The 12,350-nt window shown below is 41.4% G+C and overlaps 1 protein-coding gene across 2 annotated transcripts in view; it reads right to left on the reverse strand.

Annotated features, from left to right (window-relative positions):
- Nucleotides 1-12,350, reverse strand: part of cntn5 (contactin 5) — a 519,869-nt gene that overhangs the window by 114,283 nt on the left and 393,236 nt on the right. The gene's annotated exons all lie outside the window — the stretch shown is intronic.

Below are 12,350 nucleotides of genomic sequence, written 5' to 3' on the forward strand. Positions count from 1 at the left end.
GGAATGCATCTTCGCTAATTCAAAACTTACTTCCAGGTTAAAATGACATTAAATACATTTGCATAATACCATTATTTGGTCAGACTATGAACAATGTCTAATTTGGCTGTCAAGCGTTTTAACTGCAGTTGAAAGATTTCGGTTGTGTTGTTGATATTTTTGAATGCCATTTTGAAAGTATGAAGACTTGCACTTGAATTAGTATAGTCAAGTAGGTATATTTGTTTATGCTTATATCACAAGTACACTAAACAACAGGGGTTTAAACACAGTTGTGTGGCAATTGGTCAGTCTAAAGAAAAATAGGTGTAACCAAAACAACACTTTCAATTTTGACCCACGCAAGCACTCTGCAAAGGTCTCCAGCAAGATTACCACCAGCGAAGACCCCTTTTCTGTACCTGCATGACTCGCCTGAGTCCACGTTTCTTATTTTCCGGCAAGTAAACTCAGTTAAATATAGTGCCTCTTGTATCCTCCGATCTGCTCCGCAAACACCGCACAAACGACAAAAGGACTTCTCAAAAGACTCTATCTTTTACGGATCACAAAATCCTGACAGGAATAGAGAGACCTAAAGATGCAAGTATTAGTTACAGTGCTCAACATATATAAGTACACTCCTTACAAATCTATCTTTTAAATTCATATTTTTACTAGGAAGCTATACAATATTATATTTGTGCATGTACATTAGATTAGTCAGTACTGAAGCCAAATCTGAAGCTTTTCTAACAAAATAACTTACGATAACGGTCCAAAAACTAGTACACCCAAATTTATATTTCATAGAAAAATATACAATTTTAAAAAGAGGAAAATTCAATGCTTGAATTTAATTGTATTCTCTTTCAATTTCTAAATATGTTTGCTGACAAAAATATTATTTTAATAAATATATCTGCTTAATAAATCTGTTTTGTTTAAATGCACCAAAATACATTGCCTATATTCACTGAGATATAGAAAAAAATTATTTTCAAAATGGGGTCTACTCAATTATTCTGAGCTCTGTATGTGTTTTAAGCTGTGCCTCCTTTAAGGTGTTTATCAATCCTTAGTGATTCTTCACTAAGTCGTGTGGAACTGAGGTAGATTTGCCATCCTTTATTTAAACTCTTTATTTCCTCGCTGTGTTTTGGTTTTGCACTGTCTTTGTTTTGCCTCACAGAAATTGTCACTTTAACGGTATTTTAAAGTATAATAGAACTTCTAAACTATTATTCTATGTCACAAGAAGTACATTTAAATAAAGAAACAATTAAAGAGTTTGTTTAGATGAGCGGGCAAAGTCAATGTTAAGTTTATTTTGTTAAATTAACTATAAGTTATCTCTGAATATTCATAACTAACACTAACTTGTTATTATTAATCATTAATGTTCATAAATTGTGCCAATTTCATTACATTTATAAAAGAGGAGTTTTAGGATGCACAAATAAACACTAGTAGTCTATAGACTGCCTTCTGAGACACTTCTTGTGACGTTCAGGAAACACACTAGTCAGATGGATCCAAGTGCAAGTAAAATTTAATGGATGATTCAAAATGCTCAGCGAGCAACCACACAATAACATCCAGTCTCGGGGAAAGGAAGTAGTTGAATCGGAGATGACAGAGTGTCCGAGAGATAAACAGATCAGGGTTCCTGGCAAAACACAGAGAGACCATAAACAAGTGTAACGAACTGACAAATGAAGTACGTAACAACGCTTCTTAAATAGAAGAAGCTAAGTGCCAACAGCTGGGCAGAGCCAGATCAGCTGATCCTAGAGGTGAGTCACGTGATCACAACACACAACAGAATTACAAAACAATCCCACGTGACATGACAGAGAGAGCGCATGCATCATCAACCGTGACAGTACCCCGTCCTCTAAGAGCACCTCCTGGTGCTCCCAGAGAAACCTACCTGGCGATTGTAATCATCGATAAGAGAGTGATCCAATATGTCTCTCGCAGGAACCCAACTTCTCTCCTCAGGACCGTAACCCTCCCAGTCCACCAAGTACTGAAATCCTCGTCCCCTCCGTCTAGAGTCCAGAATGCGTTTAACCGAATATACGGTCTCTCCATCTACGAGACGCGGCGGGGGAGGGACCGGAGTGGGCGGGTTAATGGCCGTATGAAAAACGGGCTTCAATTTAGAAACATGAAATACGGAATGTATTCTCCTGTACGCGGGAGGAAGTTTAAGGCGGACTGCCACTGGGTTAATAATCTTAGTGACAGTGAACGGGCCGATAAATTTGGGAGCAAGCTTATTACAGACGGTACGGAGAGGAATATTCTTAGATGAAAGCCACACTTTTTGACCGACTACGTAAACGGGAGGCTTAGACCGGTGGCGATCGGCTTTAGCCTTGGTGCGCGCACCCACTTGGAGAAGGGTCTGTCTGGCCCTGTTCCAAGTGCGTCGGCACCTCTGGACAAAGGCGTGGGCGGAGGGGACCGCGACTTCGGATTCCAGACTGGAAAAAATAGGTGGCTGGTAACCTAGACTACACTCAAACGGAGATAGGCCCGTGGCAGACACTGGTAATGAGTTATGCGCGTACTCAACCCATGAGAGCTGCTGACTCCAGGAGGAGGGATTCTGAGATACCAGACATCGTAACATACGTTCAAGATCCTGGTTGGCTCTTTCGGTTTGTCCGTTACTCTGAGGATGAAAACCAGAAGAAAGACTAACAGTGGCCCCCAATAAACGACAGAATTCTCTCCAAAATTTAGAGATAAACTGAGGTCCTCTGTCAGAAACCACGTCCGACGGGAGGCCATGTAAGCGGAAGACGTGATCAATGACAGCAACCGCTGTCTCTCTGGCTGAGGGTAATTTGGGCAGAGGAATAAAATGAGTGGCCTTCGAAAACCGATCCACCACGGTCAAAACTGCCGTATTGCCACAGGATGGCGGGAGTCCAGTGACAAAATCTAGCGATATGTGCGACCAGGGTCTCGATGGCACAGACAGCGGCTGAAGGAGCCCAGCGGGGGAGCGATTGGAAGTCTTAGAAACTGCACAAACAGAACAAGCCAAAACAAAATCCCGTATATCACGAGCCATAGTTGGCCACCAGAATCGTTGTTTAACCAGAAATAAAGTACGACTCACCCCCGGATGACAAGCCACTTTAGAAGAGTGTCCCCATCGAATGACGTCTGACCGCGTCTGCTCTGGCACATACAATCGGTTCGGTGGGCACCCGGCCGGGGGCGTTACCCCATCCAAGGCAGTGCGAACCTTAGACTCGATCTCCCATGTTACAGCTGAAATACAAATTTTCCGTGGCACAATGGGCTCGAGGGACGATTTACGGTCAAAAAAATCGAAAAGACGGGATAACGCGTCGGGTTTGATGTTCTTAGAACCCGGTCGATAAGAAATGGTAAAATCGAAACGTCCGAAAAATAATGCCCACCGAGCCTGCCTAGAACTTAAGCGTTTGGCGGATTTTATGTATTCGAGATTCTTGTGATCGGTCCAAACGATAAAGGGAACCCCCGAACCCTCCAACCAATGACGCCACTCTTCCAGCGCGAGCTTAACTGCCAGCAGCTCCCTGTTACCAATGTCATAATTTCGTTCAGCGGCAGATAAACGGTGAGAAAAAAACGCGCAAGGATGCATCTTGCCATCCGAGGCGGATCGCTGGGACAGGATGGCTCCCACTCCCACCTCCGACGCGTCAACCTCCACCACGAACTGCCGAGAAGGATCAGGGGCCACGAGAATAGGTGCGGAAACGAAACGAGACTTCAATTTGGTGAACGCGGCTTGCGCCGCGCTCGGCCACCTGAACGGAGTTTTGGAGGAGGTTAACGCAGTCAGAGGCGCGGCGAGCTGGCTGAAATTGCGAATAAAACGCCGGTAAAAATTGGCAAAACCCAGAAATCTCTGCAGGGCCTTGCGGGAATCTGGAGTTGGCCAATTCACCACAGCCTGAATCTTCTCTGGATCCATGCGAACCCCCTCGACTGACACGATGTGTCCTAGAAAAGGAACAGACTGTGCATGAAAAACGCATTTCTCCGCCTTGACATAAAGCCCATTCTCTAGCAACCTCTGAAGCACTCGCCTGACGTGCTGCACATGTTCCTGGAGAGAACGAGAAAATATCAGAATGTCATCCAGGTAGACATAAATGAACTGATCTATCATATCTCGCAACACATCATTAACGAGTGCTTGGAAAACCGCGGGGGCGTTGGAAAGCCCAAAAGGGAGAACACAATATTCAAAATGCCCCCTGGGGGTATTAAACGCGGTTTTCCATTCATGTCCCTCTTTGATGCGAACCAAATGATAGGCATTGCGAAGATCTAATTTCGTGAAGAAAGATGCCCCCTGTAGACCCTCAAAGGCTGAAGACATCAGCGGCAAAGGATAAGTATTCTTTACCGTGATGTTGTTCAGCCCCCGATAATCAATACATGGGCGAAGAGAACCATCCTTCTTCTTCACGAAAAAAAATCCCGCTCCCGCCGGTGATGAGGAGGGACGGATGATCTTAGCCGCTAGAGAATCAGAAATATATTTCTCCATGGCCTCCCTCTCTGGAACAGAAAGCGAGTATAGTTTGCCTTTAGGCGGAGACGTACCTGGCACTAAGTCTATAGCACAGTCATAAGGACGATGAGGAGGAAGAGAAGCAGCTCGAGACTTACTGAACACTCTCTTCAGGTCGAGGTACTCACTAGGCACGTTTGACAGATCCACGCGCTCCTCCTGAAACACAGAACAAGACACAGCCGGACGAGCAGACGAGAGACAAGATACATGACACTGATCACTCCAAGACATAACAGAATTCTGGCCCCAATTAATATGAGGCTTATGAAGAACCAGCCACGGATGTCCAAGTACCACTGGTGAATTAGTGGTGTCTGTTAAAAAAAAAGTTATAAGTTCAGAGTGGTTGCCTGATGTTGTCAGTCTGATGGGACCTGTGGAGTGAGTGATAGAAGGAAGGGAAAGCCCACAAAGAGCGTGCACAGAAATAGACTGAGTAAGGGGAATCACAGGAAGTCTTAACTTAAAAGCAAAACTTGTGTCAATAAAATTCCCCTCTGCTCCCGAATCCACGAGAGCCTGACAGTTCTGTGTGATAGCAGCCCAAGACAGTGTGACAGGAAGTGACGTGACGGCAACAGAGGATTCCTTTAAGTTAATCGCACCCGTCAGTAACCTCTTACCTACTGACGGGTGGAGGCTTTTAAAGGACAGGAAGCCACAATGTGCCCCGCTCCTCCGCAGTAAAAACAAAGACCCTCTGATCGTCTTCGTAACTTCTCCTGCAGAGAGAGACGAGATCTACCCACTTGCATGGGCTCCGGATCAGATTGAACCACCTCCACAGTTCCGGGAGGAGGAGACGGAAACCCTCCGAGACCGTGTGACGTCATCCGCCTATAGCGCGGCTCCCTCCTAGCCAATCGATTGTCCACCCGGATAGCCAGATCGATGAGTCCATCCAGGCTCTTAGGGAGGTCTAACGTATATACCTCGTCAAGGATATAATCCGAAAGACCGTGCAAGAACATGTCCCATTGAGCGTCCGTGTTCCAACCGCACTCAGCTGCCAGTGTGCGGAACTCGATGGCGTAATCGGCCACGCTCCGCGTGCCCTGGCGTAGCTCAGCCAGGAAGCGTGCCGCCTCTCTTCCAGAAGCTGCCCGGTCGAACACCTTCTTCAATTCCTCCGTGAATGCCGTGAAGGATTCGCAACAAGGAAGCTTTTGATCCCACACCGTGGTCCCCCATAAGGCCGCCCTGCCAGAGAGGAGATTAACAACAAAAGCCACTTTGGCTTTCTCGGTGGAAAACTGGGATGGCTGTAATGCCATATATAATGAACACTTTGTGATGAACGAACGACACATCAGGGGTTCTCCTGAATATGAAGCCGGTGGAGGAAGACGAAGCTCAGATGGCGGATTCAAAGGTTCCGCGACTGCAGGCGTAGGTGGAGCGGGCATGGCCTCCGAAGCGAGGACTTCACCAGTGAGTAGCTGAACCTGAGAGGTAAGGGCGGCTACCTGCGTGACCAGATTCTGGACGGCCTGATTTGTAGTAGTCATGACCTTCTCCTGCTGATCCATACGGGCGCTACTGTGTGTTAAAAACTCAGAGATCTGTGTGAGACTTGCTGGATCCATGTTGAATGGTCAGTTCGTTTCTGTGACGTTCAGGAAACACACTAGTCAGATGGATCCAAGTGCAAGTAAAATTTAATGGATGATTCAAAATGCTCAGCGAGCAACCACACAATAACATCCAGTCTCGGGGAAAGGAAGTAGTTGAATCGGAGATGACAGAGTGTCCGAGAGATAAACAGATCAGGGTTCCTGGCAAAACACAGAGAGACCATAAACAAGTGTAACGAACTGACAAATGAAGTACGTAACAACGCTTCTTAAATAGAAGAAGCTAAGTGCCAACAGCTGGGCAGAGCCAGATCAGCTGATCCTAGAGGTGAGTCACGTGATCACAACACACAACAGAATTACAAAACAATCCCACGTGACATGACAGAGAGAGCGCATGCATCATCAACCGTGACACTTCTTTATACATTTTCAGTTTTTCACAGAGATAACATTAGTTCTGTTTTGAATATGCTCCTATGCTGACAAACAAGCGTTTGCAGCTCCGCCCCTTTTCAATAAGAGCACAATCTTATTTTAAAGCGACAGTCAACATTGCACTATATTGATTTCCTACTATGAAAGTCAATGGATAAAGGTTTTCAGCTTTCTTCAGAATGTCCTTTAGCGTCCAGCAGAAGAAAGAAACTCGTAAAGGTTTGGTACCACTGATTAAATATAGTGTAAATATTATCCCTTTAATAAAAATCAATGTATTGTGAATGAAAAGTGTAATTATATTTAAATATCTAACAATTACCTAATTAAATAACTACTTTAATTACTTCATTTCTATGTAGTAGAATATTTTAATAGGCTTAATGATTTAATTAGCACACTTTTATGACTGTGAGTTATCATGGTTTTAGCTAAAGAAAAGAAAAAAATGCACTAATGAAGCAACAACTTTTGGGTGAACCATTGCTTTAATGTTTTTGAAATTAATTCTCATATGTTACTTGCATTATATTTAAGATTAAAAAATACCTTAATGGATACAGAACAAACCAAAACAGCAGAGAAACACTATTTGCTTAAGGAAAAATCTAATGTGAAATGCAAATGCTTAAATAACACACTCGCTCACCAATTTAATTACGCTTGTACCGATCAATAGCTAACTAATGACATGTGCACGCTTTTGTAATTAATCACGTGACACCATTTATCTTGACTTTTAGCACATTCATGGAACTACCAGGTTCACAATAGCAGTAAAACATTGATAACGGAAGTGATTTCTTAATAAATCATCAGGTCAGTATTCAGGGACAGGAGGTTTGTGTGACTCTAAAGGGAGATAACGTTTTCCAGAATGACTGTAATGATGACATTGGTGTCATTGTGAATGATGGGATCATAATGAGTAGCTTTATTGTTATGCGTGACATTCTACTAGAAGTAAAACAATTCTAAACCAAACGATATAAAATAATTCAGCCCTCCACAAGGACATTTGAAGATAATTACTGTTAAATGTCTAATTTGTCTGTGGGGAACTCACAACAAGCTGACGCAAGCAAAGGGCAACTTTTTAAAGTCACAAAATCAAATGCTGTTTAATGCTGATTTTAAAGCAGCAGGAAATCTAAAAAAATTATACTAAATCAAAAATAAGCAAATAATAATAAAAAGCAAGCTTAAAAAACACACATACACGAAAATGTGCTAGTAATGTCATGTGTTGAGACATGAAAATAACTCTCTTTTTTTTTTTGCTGTAAAGTTGGCCATTTTAATATGTGAGTCAATGAAGATTTACTCCCTTTTGGAGCCAACCCCCAGTGGCCAGTCAATGAATTGTAGTTTTAGTCACTATTAGCTTTACAAAGTTACCCTTTGTGTAATACAGCAGTTGTGCTCCCAATTGTGCATGGTATACCATATTATTTGATAATTGTATGAAATAACCCCAAAAGGCATTCAACTGTGTTAAGACAAAAGCACAAATATGACATATATGCCAAGTTCAGTCGCTGGTTTGAGCTGAGGTGACTTGATCGTGAGCAGTAAATAACAGTCACCATGTGGCTATGCCTTTAATTATGCAGAATGTTATGGCTTATTGTAAATTAAATCGATGAGTTATAAAATAATTCATCCCCTCACAATTGTCATGAACTGTAATATTAGCAATATAGACCAAAATATTTTGTCTCCAGGCTTTAAACACTTTTTTCTACTGTATATTTGTGCATTTTAACATGGGAGTCAATGAGGATTTACTTCCTTTTGGAGCCAGCACCCAGTGGTAAGTCGATGAATTGCAGTTTTAGTCTCTATTCGCTTTGCGAGGTTACCATTTGCGTCATACAGCATTTGTTCTCCCAATTGTGCACGTTATACAATATTATTTTATAATTGTATAATAATCGAGGTGACTTGACATTGAGCAGTAGATACCAGTCAACATGTGACCATTCCCTTAATTATGCAGAATGTTATGGCTTACTGTAAATTAAACTGATGAGTTATAAAATAATTCATCACATCACAATTGTCATGAACTATAATATTAGCTATTTACATATTTTTTTTTGCACCAAGCTTTAAACACCTTTTTTCTGTTGTAAAGTTGGCCATTTTAACATAGGAGGCAATGAGGATTTACTCTCTTTTGGAGCCAGCCCCCAGTGGCCAGTCTATGAAATGCAGTTTCAGTCACTTTTAACTTTACGAGGTTACCCTTTGCGTAATGCAGCATTTATGCCCCGAATTGGTCATGGTATACCATATGTTTTGATAATTGTATGAACTAACCCCAAAAGTGTGTGTGTAAAGACACACAAAACAAAAACACAAATATGAAAGACATGCCAAGTTCAGCCACTGGTATGAGCTGAGGTGACTTGACAGCAAGCAGCAAAAACCAGTCAACGTGGCCATGCCTTTAATTATTCAAAATGTTAAGGCTTAATATACATTAAACCGATGAGTAATAAAATAATCCACCCCCTCACAGTTGTCATGATATGTAATTTTAGCTATTAAGACCAAACTTTTTTTTTCACCAGATTTTAAACACCTTTTATTCTGCTATAAAGTTGGCCATTTTAACATGGGAGTCAATAAGGATTTACTCCCTTTTGGAGTCAGCCCCCAGTGGCCAGTCAATGAATTGCAGTTTCAGTCACTATTAGCTTTTACGAAGTTACCGCTTGCGTAATACAGCATTTGTACTTTCAATTGTACACTCTATACCATATTATTTGATAATTGTATGAAAAAACCCCAAAAGGCAGTCAACTGTATAAAGACACAAAACAAAAGCACAAGTTCAAGCCACTGGTAAGAGCTGATCGGCAAGCAGCAAATACCAGTCAACGTGGCGATGCCTTTAATTATTCAAAATGTTAAGCTTTAATATACATTAAAACTATTAGTTAAAAAATTATTCACTCCCTCACAGTTGTCATGAAGTGAAATATTAGCTATATACACCAAAAAAAAAATAAATAAAAATTTTCACCAGGCTTTAAACATCTTTTTTCCTTCTGTAAATTTTAACATTGGAGTCAATGGGGATTTACTCCCTTTTGGAGCTAACCCCAAGTGGCCAGTAAATGAACTGCAGTTTCAGTCACTATTAGCTTCACAAGGTTAACACTTATGTAATCAAGCATTATTGGTCATTTTTTTGTGGATATGTGTAAATCCAGATCATTTTGTTAAAGTTTTGTACAGACATGGATCGCAGTGGATGTAACTTTTCAGTTTTATGCTAGATCGATGTGTAAATGTTGCCTAAAAGATGATCATTTCTGTACACTGATGTTTATGTCTGACGAGAGTGCATTAGAGGCCTTAGCTTCTCAAGGACATGCACTCAGTGCTTGGGGAGGACACTGTGTGGTGGTTTTTAAGTGAGTGGAGCTAAACACACATGAGCTAAAAGTGATGATGTCTGCAGAGCTGCTGGAGCCTTCTGGGGCCTATAGCTACATGCTGACAGGCCTCGTCAGGAGTGTTTAGTCAAAGGTTGCTTGTTTTTTTTTTACGGGTGACATTAGAATAAATGACATTTTAATCTGTACAATTGCCAAAGGGCCCCACAAAACACCCCCATCCTCTGTGCTGAGAGACTCGGAACCTATGAATGATTTTATTAAGCCTGGAGATGAGGGCTTTGGTGTGTTTTTGGTAATGAATATGCACACACTTGCTTTGTGTGTGACACAACATTTCCAGGAACCTTAGTGTATGATTTTAAGTGGGAGTTTTTGAATACTAAGAGGTCTTCGGGACGCGATGACTCCCTGCTGGTTCACTCCGGGACGCCCACTTCACTGGCCTGGAGGGTATGAGCAGCATGGCAGTGGCTGGATGCGGATGTGCCAGCACTGGAGCCAGCCTGCAGCCATGGCTCATCTGAAAGAAGGCTGCTGTTAGCCGTGTAAGATGTCACTGCAATATGTGCTCACGCTTATAACAGAGAATAGACTAAGTCACGCTCGACAGCTCTCCCCATAGGCACTAGCAACTGGAGCATTTGTCACAAATACATCCAAAGGATAGATAAATATATAAATAAATTCCTTCTGACTGTCACTCCAGAGAACTAAACAAGCATTTTTTTGCAGCTGGAGGGAAAGTGAAAGGGAAAGGAAAAATTCAGTGAATCATAGTCTCTTGGAAAATTGGATAAGCATTAAATATTGTTCATATTCTTTCCGCTATTGCATGTGGCAATGAGAACATAGAGTCATGACTGACAATTTACAGTTAAAGAATGTTTGTGTATTTAATAACTATACTTTACAGATCAATTTTGACTTTGATTAAAATAACAGAAGGATTTATGATCATGTGGATATATTATATAAGCATATGAAACACTGGACATCATGAAAAAGAGATTCACTGTTTCTAATTAAATGAAATCAAATTATTTTTTTCTGAAGAAGAGATCATCATGATTGGCTGTTGCGTCATGTAAAGCAAATGGAAAATTGGCATACATACAGCCAGAGAAGTTCCGAACAGAGATTGGCTATCTTTCTAGACGCAGTTTTAATAATAATTGCTTGGACAATGAGACTGAAACGCCTGGTTTTAGACCACAATAATGTATTAGTATGGTATAGGGCCTCCTTTTGCTGCTAATATAGTATCAATTAATCTTAGGAATTAATCTTAGGAATGACAAACAATAATAAAATAAAAAAACACTGTAAATATGGTTAGACATTGTAATAATTACCTGTATTTGCAGAAATAGCAAGAAATGGTCAATAAAAATAAATAATTAAATAAAAACATTGTGGCTAGTAAATGTTCCTATATCACCAGCTAATGGCAGGTGTGGCTAAAAAAGTTAGTTTTAGTCAGTATATGTAGGCCCTATAAGTTCTGTATAACGGAAAGAGGATTTTTTAAAAAACATATTCTAAAACATAACTATACCTGCCAAGTCTTCTGTATTTTAGACCCATCTCCCGCCACTCTCCCGTTTTGTTATTTCTCCTGGAAAACTCACGTAATTTCACCCCCCTCCACACCCCCCGGTTCTCAGCTATTTGGTACAGTCTGTGACACCCCCGGGTCGCCAACTTTGGTATAGTATCCGATCGCAGCGGTCGCCCGAAACCCGCACCATAGTACAGTTACTAACATTACAATACAGTTACTAACCCGGTTCTCAACAGTGTTATTCAGACACCCCCAGCCAAGCTTTTTTTATTCCAGCCAAGCTAAAAGAGATAAGAAAAAAATATATATACATATAGTAAATACTGTGAAAATGTCCTTGGTTTGTTAAACATATTTGAAAAATATTCACAGGGCTAATGCTTTTGACGTATATATATATATATATACACTAACCGGCCATTTTAATAGGTACACCTGTCTAACTGCTCGTTAGCGCAAAAGACCACACCGGGTGCCACTCCTGTCAGCTAAGAACAGGAAACTGACACTACAATTCGCACAGGCTCATTAAAATTGGACAATAGAAGATTGGAAACGTGTTGCCTGATCTGATGAGTCTTGATTTCTGCTGTGACATTGGGATGGTACGGTCAGAATTTGGCATCAACAACATGGAAGCATGGATCCATCCTGTCTTGTATCAACGGTTCAGGCTGGTGGTGGTGTAAGAGTGTGTGAGATATTTTCTTTGTACACTTTAATTCCGCTGACCATGTCCATCCCTTTATGACCACAGTGTATCCAGCAAAATAACTTGCCCTGTCATAAAGCAC

The sequence above is a fragment of the Danio aesculapii genome, chromosome 18, assembly GCF_903798145.1.
Source record: "Danio aesculapii chromosome 18, fDanAes4.1, whole genome shotgun sequence".
Lineage (NCBI taxonomy): Eukaryota > Metazoa > Chordata > Actinopteri > Cypriniformes > Danionidae > Danio > Danio aesculapii.